Source organism: Hordeum vulgare, chromosome 3H, assembly GCF_904849725.1.
Source record: "Hordeum vulgare subsp. vulgare chromosome 3H, MorexV3_pseudomolecules_assembly, whole genome shotgun sequence".
Taxonomy (NCBI): domain Eukaryota; kingdom Viridiplantae; phylum Streptophyta; class Magnoliopsida; order Poales; family Poaceae; genus Hordeum; species Hordeum vulgare.
The window spans coordinates 281,444,337-281,458,364 of NC_058520.1; the positions used below are offsets into that span (position 1 = coordinate 281,444,337).

Here is a 14,028-nt window from a genome sequence, read left to right on the forward strand (position 1 = left end):
TACGTGACTCTTTGATTCATCCATTTCATGGTCATCGAAAGAAATCCGTCAATGGGGTTGATCAAGTCCCCATGACAAAACCCTCTCGAATCGCAAGAGAGAATGGAGAATTTTTGAATAGCCACTAAGTCACCTCAATGGGGATATGTATCTCCCCAACAAGCAAATCATACTTCATCTTGACACGAGGAATAGGGCATTCAAAGCTCCCACTAAGAATCGACGAAGTCTGTTCGATAGCATTGATGCAATGTACTTGATATCGTTTCTTCGGAAAGTGCACTGTGTGCTCATTACCATTGAAATGGAAAGTGACATTGCCTTTGTTTCAATCTATAACAGCCCCTGCAGTGTTTGAAAAGGGTCTTTCGAGGATGACAGCCATGGCATCATCCTCGGGAATATCCAAGATAACAAAGTCTGTTAAGATAGTGGTGTTAGCAACCACAACAGGCACATCCTCGCAAATGCCGATAGGGAAAGCAATTTATTTGTCGGCCATCTGCAGAGAAATTTCAGTGGGTGTCAACTTATCCAATTCAAGTCTACGATAAAGAGAGAGCGGCATAACACTAACACCAGCTCCAAGGTCACATAAGGCAGTTCTTACGTAGTTTCTTTTAATGGAGCAAGGTATAGTGGGCACTCCGGGATCACCAAGTTTCTTAGGAGTTCCACCCTTGAAAGTGTAATTGGCAAGCATGGTGGAGATCTCAAGATCCGGTATCTTCCTTTTATTAGTCACGATATCTTTCATATACTTGGCATACGGAGACATCTTGAGCATATCAGTTAACCGCATCTGTAGAAAGATGGGTCTTATCATCTCAACGAAGCGCTCAAAATCCTCATCATCCTTTTTCTTGGATGGCTTAGGAGGAAAGGGCATAGATCTCTGAACCCATGGTTCCCTTTCTTTACCATGCTTCCTAGCAGTAAAGTCATTCTTATCGTATCTCTTAGGTTGTGGGTCATCAGGATTAACCGAAGGATCAATCTCCACATCCTCATCATTGCTAGGTTGAGCATTATTATGAACATTAATGTCCATATTGTCACCAGGTTCATGTTCATCACCACATTATGTTTCTGCATCAGACGCAGAAATATCATTAGGTTCTTCAGGTCTGACAGTATTTTGTGAACTGGCATGTAGGTTTCTATCATCTTTCTTCTTCTCCTTAGGATGACTAGGTGCATCAGCATTGATTCCTTGAGAATCTTGATCAATTCTCTTAGGATGACCTTCAGGATACAAAGGTTCCTGAGTCATTTTGACTCCTCTAGTAATGACTCTGACAGAGTTGTCATTTAATTCATTCAGCACGTCATTCTGAGCTTTAAGTACTTGTTCTACCTGAGTAGTAATCATAGAGGCATGTTTACTCGGAAGTTTCGGATCATTGACATTTGTGTCTACACAAGCACTTAAATGGCTAAGCATACGAGTACTTTGTTCCAGATGTATGCTAACATAATCATTGAAACTATGTTGCTTGGCAACAAAGTTGTCAAATTCATAAAAGCATAGGCTAGCAGGTTTGTCAAAAGGAATATCACTCTCATCAAACCTACACAGAGAATTCACTTCTACTACCTGTATCGGGTTATCGAGACCATGGATCTCTTCGATAGGTGGTAGATTTTTGACATCTTCAGATCTAATGCCTTTCTCTTGCATAGATTTCTTGGCTTCTTGCATATCTTCGGGACTGAGGAATAGAATACCTCTTTTCTTCGGAGTTGGCTTAGGAGGTGGTTCGGGAATAGTCCAAGCATTATCGTTGATCAAGAGGTTATTTAGTAGGGTCTCAGCTTGTTCTACAGTTCGTTCCCTAAAAACACAACCGGCACAACTATCTAGGTGGTCTCTAGAGGCATCGGTAGGTCCGTTATAGAGGATATCAAGTATCTCGTTGTTCTTAAGAGGGTGATCAGGCAAAGCATTTTGTAGCTGGACGAGCCTCCCCCAAGTTTGTGGGAGACTGTGTTCTTGGAGTTGAGCAAAGTTGTATATTTCCTACAAGGCAGCTTGCTTCTTATGGGGAGGGAAATATTTCTCACAGAAGTAATAGACCATATCATGAGGACTACTCACACATCCAGGAGCAAGAGTGGTGAACCAGGCTTTAGCGTCATCCTTTATTGAGAAAGGAAACAACTTAAGGATATAGTAGTGGCGGATCTTCTACTCATTAGGGAAAAGGGTGGCTATATCGTGTAGTTTGGCAAGATGGGCTACGACCGTCTCAGACTCACAATCGTGAAAAGGATAAGATTTGACTAAAGAGATTATCTTAGGGTCGATAGAGAATTCATAATCCTTATCGGTGATAAAGATAGGTGAAGTGGAAAACTTCAGGTCGTATTTCATCCTAGCTTTCAGAGATTTTTCCTTCCAGTTGAGAAGTAATTTCTCAACGTCATAGGCATCCTTACATGCAAGAAAGTCCTCAGCTATCTCTCCCTCCATAACGTAACCCTCAGGTATATCAGGCAATTCATATCTAGGAGAGCTAGATCTAACAGGAGCAAAAGCAGGTTCTATCTCAATAGTATCGGTAGTTTCAGAAGCATCACGAGCATTGGCAGTAACTCTAGCAATATGAGCATCAAGGAATACCCCCAGTGGAACATCAGGAAAAGTAGTATCTCTAGCAGTATCAAGCCTACCATCATCAGGCAAAATGGCATCTCTAGCATCATCAGGCAAAGCAGTATCAGGCATAGCATCTCTAGCAATATCAGGCAAAGCAGTATCAGGCATAGTATGAAGCATAGCATCTCTAGCAGTATCAGGCATAGTATCAAGCATAGCATCTCTAGCAGTATCAGGCATAGTATCAAGCATAGCATCTCTAGCAGTATCAGGCATAGTATCAAGCATAGTATCAAGCATAGCATCTCTAGTAGTAGCATGATCAAGCACATGCGACATATCAAGATTTCTAGCAGGAGGTGATGTCGCAAACTTACTCATAACTGAAGGTGAATCAAGTGCAGAGCTAGATGGCAATTCCTTACCTCCCCTCGTAGTTGAGGGCAAGACTTTGGTCTTCGGTCCTTCAGATTCTTCATAGTGATCAACAGATATAAATCCCAAGTCACTCAGAGAATATAGAAATACCTCCCCAGCAACGGCGCCAGAAAAATGCTTGATGTCAGTTGTGCTTCCCTTGCAACGGCACCAGAAGAATGCTGCTAGCAGTCTCCAGCAATCGAAACTAGAAGAATGTTGTTGACGGCCCACCAGCGCGTGGGATCGTAGCAGTTTTTGAGGGTAGACTATTCAACCCAAATTTGTTGGTACGCCTATAGGAGGTGAGAGGATACTCTCAAGTATTAGCAACTGAATATGTCAGATTCAACCACACCTGAAAGATTAGTATCTACAAGCAAAGTAGTAACGACAAAGTAGCGAGTAACGACAGTGGCCAGGAACAACAGTAGTGACAGCAGTAGCAAGTAGCAACAGTAGCAAGCGACAATAGTAGCAACAGTAGCAGCAGCAGAGCAAGACAAGTAATAGCAGTAGGAACAGTAGTAACAGCAGCAGAGCAAAACAAGTAACAGCAGCAGCAACAGTAGTAACAGCAGCAGAGCAAGACAAGTAACAGCAGCAGTAGGAAAAACTCGTAGGCAATGGGTTAGTGATTTGTTTGGATGGTATTCATCATGCAACAGTTATAACACGGAGAGATATGTGGCTAGCTCCCGTTCGTCAATGTGATGTAGGCATGCATTCCGTGTGTCGTCATACGTGCTTAGGGAAAAGAACTTGCATGACATCTATTGTCCATCCCTCCCATGGCAGCGGGGTCCAAAAGGAAACTACGGGATATTAAGGTTCTCCTTTTAATAAAGAACCAGACCAACGCATTAGCACTTGGTGAACACATGAACTCCTCAAACTATGTCATCACCGGGAGTGGTTCCGGTTATTGTCACTCCGGGGTTGTCGGATCATAACACATAGTAGGTAACTACAACTTGCAAGATCGGATCTGAAACACACATATATTGGTGACAACATAATAATTTCAGATCTGAAATCATGGCACTCGGGCCCTAGTGACAAGCATTAAGCATGGCAAAGTAGTAGCAACATCAATCTCAGAACATAGTGGATACTAGGGATCAATCCTCATCAAAACTAACTCGATTACATGATAGATCTCATCCTACTCATCACCGCCCAGCGAGCCTACGAATAGATTACTCACGAACGACGAAGAGCTTCATGGAATTGGAGAGGGAAGAATATTGATGATGACGATGGCGACGATTTCCCTCTACGGAGCCCAAGACAGACTCCAGATCTGCCCTCCAGATGAAGATCAGGTTGTGGCGGCGCCTCCGTATCTCAAATGCGACGAAATGTTCTCTTTTTCTTTTTTCTGGGACGAAAGTGAACTTATAGACCTGAGGTTGGGGGCGGCAGGGCTGTGTGGGCCCCACAAGCTTGCTCACCGCCACCAGGGGGGTGGCGGAGGCAGGGGTTGTGACCCACTGGCCCACCCCCTCAGGTGGATCTTGGCGCAGATATTTTTCATATTTTCCAAAAATGCTCCCCGTAAATTTTCAGGACGTTTGGAGAACTTTGATTTCTACACAAAAATAAGACCAAGGCAATTCTGCTGAAAACGGCGTCAGTCCAGGTTAGTTCCATTCAAATCATGCAAATTAGAGTCCAAAACAAGGGCAAAAGAGTTTGGAAAAGTAGATACGATGGAGACGTATCAAGCGCAAGAATATGACTCTTGTTGAGATGGCTTGCACTATGCCTGACGAATATCATACCCTTCGTCATTTCAAGATTAAGGCAATCAATACTACCTGCCACATCATCAACAGGGTATGTCTTCACAAATTCCTAAAAAAGACATCATATGAACTCCTCACTAACCAGAAACCCAACGTAAGTTAATTCAAAGTCTTCGGTGAAAGATGCTGAATTAGAGATCATCACCACAGTTCTAAATTTGCAGCGAAAGCACATAAGGCTTTTATGCTTGGTTATGGAAAGGACTCGCATACATATAGAGTCTTCAACAACTACCACAACAAAGTTGTTGAAACTGTAGAAGTGTGGTTCTATGAAACTAACGGCTCGCAAAGAGAGCACACGCCTCCTGTGCTAGATGAAATGCCTCCTGAGGAACCCATTAGGTTCAAGGCAACTAAAGATATCATCCCCACTGAAGAACCTCTACTTGTTGAAGAAGTCATCCCAAACAATAAATAAATTCATGCTAGTGCACTTGAGGAAATTGTTGCTAATCAAAATCCTCAACCCCAACAAAGTCGTCAACCTGCTCATCCAAGGGTTGCAAATGATGTGCAAATTGACAAAATCCTCGATGAAATCAATGCACCAGGTCCCCTCACTCGCTCAAAAACTTCACCTTTCAATAACTATTGTGGGCACTCTTTCTTTCTGTGTATCACATAACCCTTAAATATTGATGAAGCCTTTATGGATCCTGAGTGGATTCAAGCAATGCAAAAGGAACTACATCAATTCAAACTTAACAATGTGTGGGAACTTGTCAAACGGCCTGATCCTCACAACCACAATATCATCAATACCAAGTGGACCTATCGAAACAAGCAAGACAAAGATGGTCAGGTATTAAGGAATAAGGCTCGGCTTGTAGCACAAGACTACACAGATTGATGGAATTGACTTTCATGAAACTTTTGCACGTGTTGCTAGACTTGAATATATTCGTATATTGCTTTCTTATGCTAACCATCATAATATAATATTACGTCAAATGGATGTGACAAGTGCATTCCTAAATGGTAAGCTTGAGGAAGAAGTATATGTTGCTCAGCCCCCATATTTTAAAGACCCAAAGCATCCTAACAAAGTCTTTAGACTCAACAAGGCTCTCTATGGCGTCAAGCAGGCCCCTCGGGTGTGGTATGACACGTTGAAGGAATTCCTCATGAAGAAAGGCCTCAAACTAGGTTCACTCGACCCAATTCTTTTCACAATATCCTATGACAATGAACTATTCGTGTGCTAAATATATGTAGACGATATTACCTTTGGTTATACTAACAAACGTTAGAGTGACGAGTTTGTCTATATGATGGGTGAAGAATATCAAATGTCTATGATGGGGGAGTTGAAATTCTTCCTAGGTCTTCAAATTCGTCAACAATGCAATGTCATCTTCATCTCTCAAGAGAAATACCTCAAGGATGTCCTGAAGAAATTCGGCATGCAAGACTGCAAAAGCGTCAAGATTCCAATGCCCACAAACGGCCACCTCTACACTAAAGAAAATGGTAAGGATTTGTTGGAAATATGCCCTAGAGGCACAAATAAATTGGTTATTATTATATTTCCTAGTTCATGATAATTGTCTATTCTTCATGCTATAATTGTATTAATCGGAAATGGTAATACATGTGTGAATATATAGATGATAATGTGTCCCTAGTGAGCCTCTAGTTGGCTAGCTCGTTGATCAATTGATGATCATGGTTTCCTGATCATGAACACTAGATGTCATTGATAACGGGATCACATCATTGGGGAATGATGTGGATGGACAAGACCCAATCCTAAGCATAGCACTAGATCGTGTTGTTCGTCTGCTAAATCTTTTATAATGTCAAGTATCATTTCCTTAGATCATGAGATTGTACAACTGCCGGATACCGTAGGAGTGCTTTGGGTGTATCAAACGTCACAACATAACTGGGTGATTATAAAGGTGCACTACAGGTATCTCCGAAAGTGTTTGTTGGGTTGTGTGAATCGAGACTCGGATTTGTCACTCCGTGTGACGAAGAGGTATCTCTGGGCCCCCTCGGTAATCCATTATCATACTGAGCTCGATGTGACTAAGGAGTTAGCCATGGGATGATGTGTTACGAAACGAGTAAAGAGACTTGCCGGCAACGAGATTGAACAAGGTACTGGGATACCAACGATCGAATATTGGGCAAGTATTATACCGGTAGACAAAGGGAATTGCATACGGGATTGATCGAATCCCCAACATCGTGGTTCATCCGATGAGATCGTGATGGAACATCTGGGAACCACCATGGATATCCAGACCCGCTGTTGGTTTTTGACCGAAGAGGTGTCTCGGTCATGTATGAATGCTTCCCTAACCCGTAGGTCTACACACTTAAGGTTCGATGAGGCCTGGTTTATAGGGGAATAGTGTACGTGGTTACCGAAGGTTGTTCGGAGTCCCGGATGAGATCTCGAAGGACATGAGGAGTTCTGGAATGGTCCGGAGGTTAAGATTCATATATACGAAGTGAGTATTTGGTCACCGGAAGTGTTTCGAGCGACACCGGTAATGTACGGGGACCACCGGAAGGGTTCTGGGGGTCCACCGGCAAGTGCCACCTGCTCGAAGCTGCTACATGGGCCAAAAGTCGGTGGGAACCAGCCCCTAAGTGGGCTGGTGCACCTCCACAATCAGCCCAAGGCGCAGCAAGGGGTGGGGGAGGCAAAACCCTAGGCGTGGGGAGGCCACCTTGGGCCTCAAGGCCCACCCTAGGGCGCCTCCACCACCTTGGCCGCCGCTCAAAGCCATCCAGGGATGCCGCACCCTTAGGGTGGAAAACCCTCCTCCCTCTCCTCCTATATATGGTGAGAGCTTTGGGATGATTTGAGAGAACTTCTCTCTCTCTCTCTCTCTCTGTCTCTCTCGGCGCAGCCCTACTCTTCCTCCTCCTCGTCCTCCGTAGTCCTTGGCGAAGCCCTGTTGGAATACCATGCAGCTCCCCCGTCACCACACCATCGTGCTGCCGGAGCTCTCCCTCAACCTCTCCTCCCTCCTTGCTGGATCAAGGCATTGGATACATCACCGGGCTACATGTGTGTTGAACCCAGAGGTACCGTTGTTCGGTGCATAGATCGGAATCCACCACGATCTGGATCGCTGCGAGTACGACTCCATCAACCGCGTTCTAGCAACGCTACCGCTTAGGGATCTTCGAATGTATGAAGATGCTCTACCCATTTGCTCGTTGCTGGTTTCTCCATAGTAGATCCCTGTGTGACATAGGATTTTTTTTGAAATTACTACGTTCCCCAATAGTGGCATCAAAGCCAAGGTTCTATGCATAGATTCTATGCACAAGTAGAACACAAAACTTGTGGGTGCTGATTTTGTCAATTGCTTGCCGTTACGAGTCTTATCTTGATTCGGCGGCATCGTGGGATGAAGCGGGCCAGACCGACTTTACACGCACTCTTACATGAGACTGGTTCCACCGACCGACATGCACTTGCTGCATAAGGTAGCTAGCAGGTGTTTGTCTCTCCCACTTTAGTCGGGTCGGATTCGATGAAGAGGGTCCTTATGAAGGGTAAATTGCATTGGCATATCAACGTTGTGCCTGTCACGTAGGTAAGAAGCGTACTTGCTAGAAACCCTAATCAACCACGTAAAACTTGCAACAACAATTAGAAGACGTCTAACTTGTTTTTGGAGGGTATGCTATGTGATGTGATATGGCCAAAAGGATGTGATGTTACATATGTGATGTATGAGATTGATCATGTTCATGTAATACGATTCACGACTTGCATGTCCATGAGTATGACAACCGGCATGACCCATAGGAGTTGTCTTAATTTATTGTGTGACATGCAATGCCATGTGATTACTTTACTTTATTGCTAAACATTAGCTATAGTAGTAGAAGTAATAGTTAGTGTGACGACTTCATGGAGACACAATGATGGAGATCATGGTGTCTTGCCGGTGACAATGATGATCATGGTGCCCCGTAGATGGTGATCAAAGGAACAAGATGATATTGGCCATATAATGTCACTATATGAATACATGTGATGTTTATCTTGTTTTTCATCTTATTTCTTAGAACAACGGTAGCAATGATAAGATGATCCCTCATTAAAATTTCGATATATGTATTTCCCTAAGTGTGCCCCGTTGCGAAGGATCGTTGTCTCGAAGCACCACGTGATGATCGGTTGTGATAGATTCTAACGTTGCATACAACGGGTGTAAGACAGTTTACACAGGCAGAACACTTAGGTTGACTCGACGAGCCTAGCATGTATAGACATGGCCCCGAATACGGGAGACAGAAAGGTCAAACATGAGTCATATGGTTGATCCGATCAGCATAAAGATGCTCACCATTAATCACTAGTCCGTCTCACGTGATGATCGGACATGGGCTAGTCGACGTGGATCATGTAACACTTGGATGACTAGAGGGATGTCGATCTGAGTGCGAGTTCATTAGTAATTTGATTAGATGAACTCAATTATCATGAACATAGTCAAAAGGTCATTGCAAATCATGTTATAACTTTCGCTATAGATCTATGGGTTTTTGATATGTTCCTAGAGTAAACTTAGTTGAAAGATAGAAGTAGCAATTATGCGGATTTGGTCCATTAACTGAGGATTGTCCTCATTGCTGCGCAGAAGGCTTATGTCCTTAATGCACCGCTCGATGTGCTGAACCCCAAGCGTGGTATGTGGATGTTGCGAACATCTTACATACATGTTTTTCATAATTACATGATAGTTCAATGCACATTGCTTAAACGGCTTAGAATTGAGGTGCTAAAGACGTTTCGAACATCGCGGAACATAGGAGATGTTCCAAGAGATGAAATTGCGATTTCATGCTCGTGGCCTTGTTGAGAGGTTTGACACCTCCGACAAGATTCTTTGTCTACAAAGTAAGGGATAAAATCTCAATCGTTGAGCATGTGCTTAGATTGTCTGAGTGCTACAATCGCTTGAATCGAGTGGGAGTTAATCTTCCAGGTGAGATAGTAATGGTTCTCCAAAGTCACTGCAACCAAGCTGATTGAGCTTCGTCATGAACTATAACATATCAGGGATACATATGATGATCCTTGAGCTATTCGTGATGTTTGACACCACAAAAATAGAAATTGAAAAGGAGCATCAATTGTTGATGGTTAGTAAAACCACTAACTTCAAGAAGGGCAAGGGCAAGAAGGGATAATTCATAAAACGGCAAACCAGTTGTTGCTATCACTACAAGAAATATGCTAATACACGACGCTATATTTTCGTCACTACATCGTCACGGTTTTTAGTTTACGACGATCTTACGACGAAAAACGAAGCGTCAAAAACTGACAGCAAAGACGCTTTGATCGAAATCGTCGTAACTTGTACGATGATTCCTGGATCATCTTAACCTTTACGATGATCCTAAATCATCATTGGCAATCTAACCTAGTCCTACGTGGCAAAATTACGACGAAATCAAAACGTCATGGTTGAAATCAGCCCAACCCATTTCAAGTGATCACATGGGCTGGTTTTATTTTTTTGGGCTTTTTATTATTGGGCTTATTTTTGGGCCTTAGCCTATTTACACCCAATTCTAGTATTTTTTTTCGAATTTTTTTGTATCATTATAATTTGGGCCCTGGCCTTTTAGTGTCCAAATACATTTGGTCCAGTTTCAGTTTCGGCCTTTTTTTCATTTTTGAATTCAGCAACTTTTTGTTCGAGAACTTGGTTTCATTTCTATTAGTTGGGCCTTTTCAACCCAATTATTTGTCCAATATTAAATCCAACACTATTTCATATTCAAATCAAGCAAACTCCAAGTCGAATTAAAATCATCCATCATATAACATCACATTATACATCTCCCAGGTTTACATAACACAATAACTCATCTCATGAATACATTTCCTTACACAGGAATATAGCAAGAACGGACATAATTGCACAATAGAACAATGGCACATCTGCTACTATCCCAACAGTACAATGGACTTCATTCCACTCTCCTATGAGACATGCTCGAGATGCGACAACTTGTCATCCTACAAGAACATTACACTTCACATGAATCAATCAAAAGGAAATAAATATGAAAAATATTACAACTAAAAATATTTGTGTTCTACATGAATATGATGTTAAAATAAATGCGAACAAGAGTGAGAGAGACATGCACTTAGTTTTTTTTTTGTGAGAGGAAGTTGTGCGCGCATAGACACGGTACCACACCATTCAAGATAATTAACAGAAACTGAGCTGAGCACAAACATAGGCCAAGTTCAAATCAAAATATGTAACTGTGAAGCCAAATCAAACAAATGAATATGTTTAGCCAACCAAGCAGGAGAGCACTAAGCAAACAATGCTTACTAGCTAGCTAGTACACTAGAACGTGACCATCGAACATGCATACACGCATCATGCAGGAACATATATGATAATTTTTCTGTAAGGGGGACATCAAGACCTTGTTTTTAGCTCGTGAACGAGTTCTGGTCATCAAGTATATAAATCAAGCAATGCTCCACTTCTAATTTATTCCAGTTTTTTTACATCTAATTTATTCCAGTATTTTTCGACATGTGTGATGTTACTGTTTTCTGGAAACATGGAGTACAAGTATTTTTGGAACCATGAAAGAACATGATTTATTATCCTGGAGACTAGACAAGAGTTGTACTGAGCATTGTTACTCGAGCGAAGAGGATGACTAAAAGCGTTCAATGGTTGAGAATATACGAGCAGCTTCAAACTCTCCTAACGAAAGATTCAAGTGCTGGAAACCTAGAAGCGGGACAGATTATACAGTTACGTGACTAGAGTAAGGGACTGTTTCCAACACAGGAATTTCAAAGGAATCAGTCCATTTCTTGCATGAACATAAATTAAAGTTAGTGCTCCAAACTTAGCAAGTTTGTGTTAAGAACTTGAGCTCCTTACTGAAATCATAATATACAACAGTTTGGCCACAGGTTTGAGATCACATGAATATTTTGACACTATGCACAACAAGTTATTTTAGATGCACTGGTAATGAACAAGATATACTGAATTTAGAAACCAAAACCATAAGGAATTTCTTAATTCATCAATAGTTTGGACATAGTTTGACCCCTTTCCCTTGCCTTCATTGGATACATTCATCCAACAACAAATATTTAGAGCAAAGCTCATGGATATTGTGCAGCAAATGCACTCTCAATCGGTGACCCACCTAATAGCAATTGGAAGGGCTAATTAGACAAGCAATGGACCACTGCTAGATTAAGTGTGTTGTGGATTTGGATTGACAAGCAGATAAGCAATACTCACTCTAAGCTACTAGCACTAGCTAACCCAAGCAGCAGTTTTAAAAAGCCCGGTTTAAGATACTTCAACGATGGGTGACATCTCAGTAGCATCTCCTTGTAACATCATATGCTTAGCTGACAAACTCAATTGTGTACCACAATAAGAAAACCACCTCAAGCATCTCTACAACAATATATATATAGTGATGGCATCAAGGCGTGCGCGCCTTCCTAGTCCCTCTGCGTAAGTTACGGCGATGTCAATTCTTGCCACATGAAGCACTGAAAATCAGGAGGCCTTTACTAGACAAAAAAAAGTGTGGCCAGTTCTACTTCCTTGGAGCGCAGACATGTCAGTCACTCACAGGGATCATGATTGCTCCCGGGTAATAATACAAGTGCAGAGGAAGATCAACTGAATGTTTATTGAGTTGGTGCTATGCCGACGGTGAGACGTTACCGAACATCCTATGGAAATGGAACCAGTGGTAGGAGTACCCCGACATGTGCAGGTGGAGGTCCAGGCCACCGCGATAATTGTCCTCCTCGAAGGCGTTGCCGACGTGCAGCGACCACATCTGCGCCGGCGCGTCCACGGGCACGGTCCAGTCGCGGCCGCTGGCCAGAGCCTCCGTGGAGCGCGGGAGTAGGTAGACCGGTATGGTGAGGCTGCTCGGGTCCAGCGACAGCGCCGCGAGGTGGGCACAGAAGTTGTGGATGGTGGTCTGGTCGGCCGGGAAGGACTGGACTCTTGCGCCGGCGAAGTGGGCGAGGTAGACCACCTTGCCGAAGGTGAATGCCCTCGGCCTTGACCTTGTGGAGGGGCTCGCAACAATCGAGCATGAACTCGTCGAACCACCGCCTGGGCCCCTTCCACGGCCGCCCGAGGTCGATGGCGAGCGTGTTCAGCACGATGTAGAGGGAGGCGAGGCCGCAAAAGGCCAGCTTCGAATGCGTCTAGAAGTTGGAGATGAAGTTGAAGAAGTCGTCCATGGTCCCGCCCTACAGCGCCTCTGCGAACAGCCGCTTCTCCTCCGCCGACGTAAACTCCACCGCCGGCTGCGACAGACGCATCCCAGAGAGGCGCGGGCGGCTTGGAGAGGCTCGGTTGCTCCGGATCTGGGAGGAGGAGGAGAGGAGAGCATATGGCGGCGCCGGATCTAGGAGAAGATTGGGCTAGCGGCACCCGATCGGAGGTGGGGGGAGCCGCTGGCTCTGGCGGAGGGGAGAGGATTGGCGGCGCCTGATCGGGAAGAAGCGTGCGATGGGGGGTGTGAGCTTGGGTTTGGGCTGCGGGTGGGGTATCTCTTTCTTAAAAAAATCAGTAGATAGATGGATGGATGGATGTGGGATGGAGATATGGATGGATGGATGGATGGACGCCATGTCATCAATCCGTGGGAAGACTTCTCATTGGTTCGGAAAATAAATGCTTTAAAATAATTTTCAAGTACTAAAAATAGAGAAATTTTGTGAAGCATCTATCAAAAATATTTTGCAAAAGGGCACCACACAAATTTTTACTAGAGTTAGACCAGATTTTATGTATGAGGACCAATTTGTATGCATTTCCGATCTTTCTAGCTTTTTTAATCATTTTCCGAGTGGCAAAAATGGGTTTTTTGTGAAGAACCTACCAAATATTTGTTGCAAAATTGACTCCATCAATTATCTGAAATATTAGTCCATATTTAATATACAATTGACCAAATGGTTGGGTGTCAAAAACTTTTATCCACCTCTCTTGAAAAAGACAAATTTATCCACCTCTCTTGAAAAAGACCAAATGGTTGGGTGTCAAAAACTTTTATTCAGCACGAAGCGGGTCAAATTTGAACTAGAGGTACCTCATAGTTTTCTCATGATTTTTTTCAAAAAAATCTTATTTAGGTAAATAAGTATCTATTTAATCAGAGATCCAACAAAATTTTGGCAAGATTCAACCCCTA

General features: G+C 43.2%; 2 pseudogenes; both read right to left on the bottom strand.

Annotated features, from left to right (window-relative positions):
• Positions 1-12,126: 12,126 nt before the first annotated feature.
• On the bottom strand, positions 12,127-12,212 carry LOC123445776 (annotated as a pseudogene).
• Positions 12,213-12,516: 304 nt separating this feature from the next.
• LOC123441700 lies at positions 12,517-13,744 on the bottom strand (annotated as a pseudogene).
• Positions 13,745-14,028: the final 284 nt, after the last annotated feature.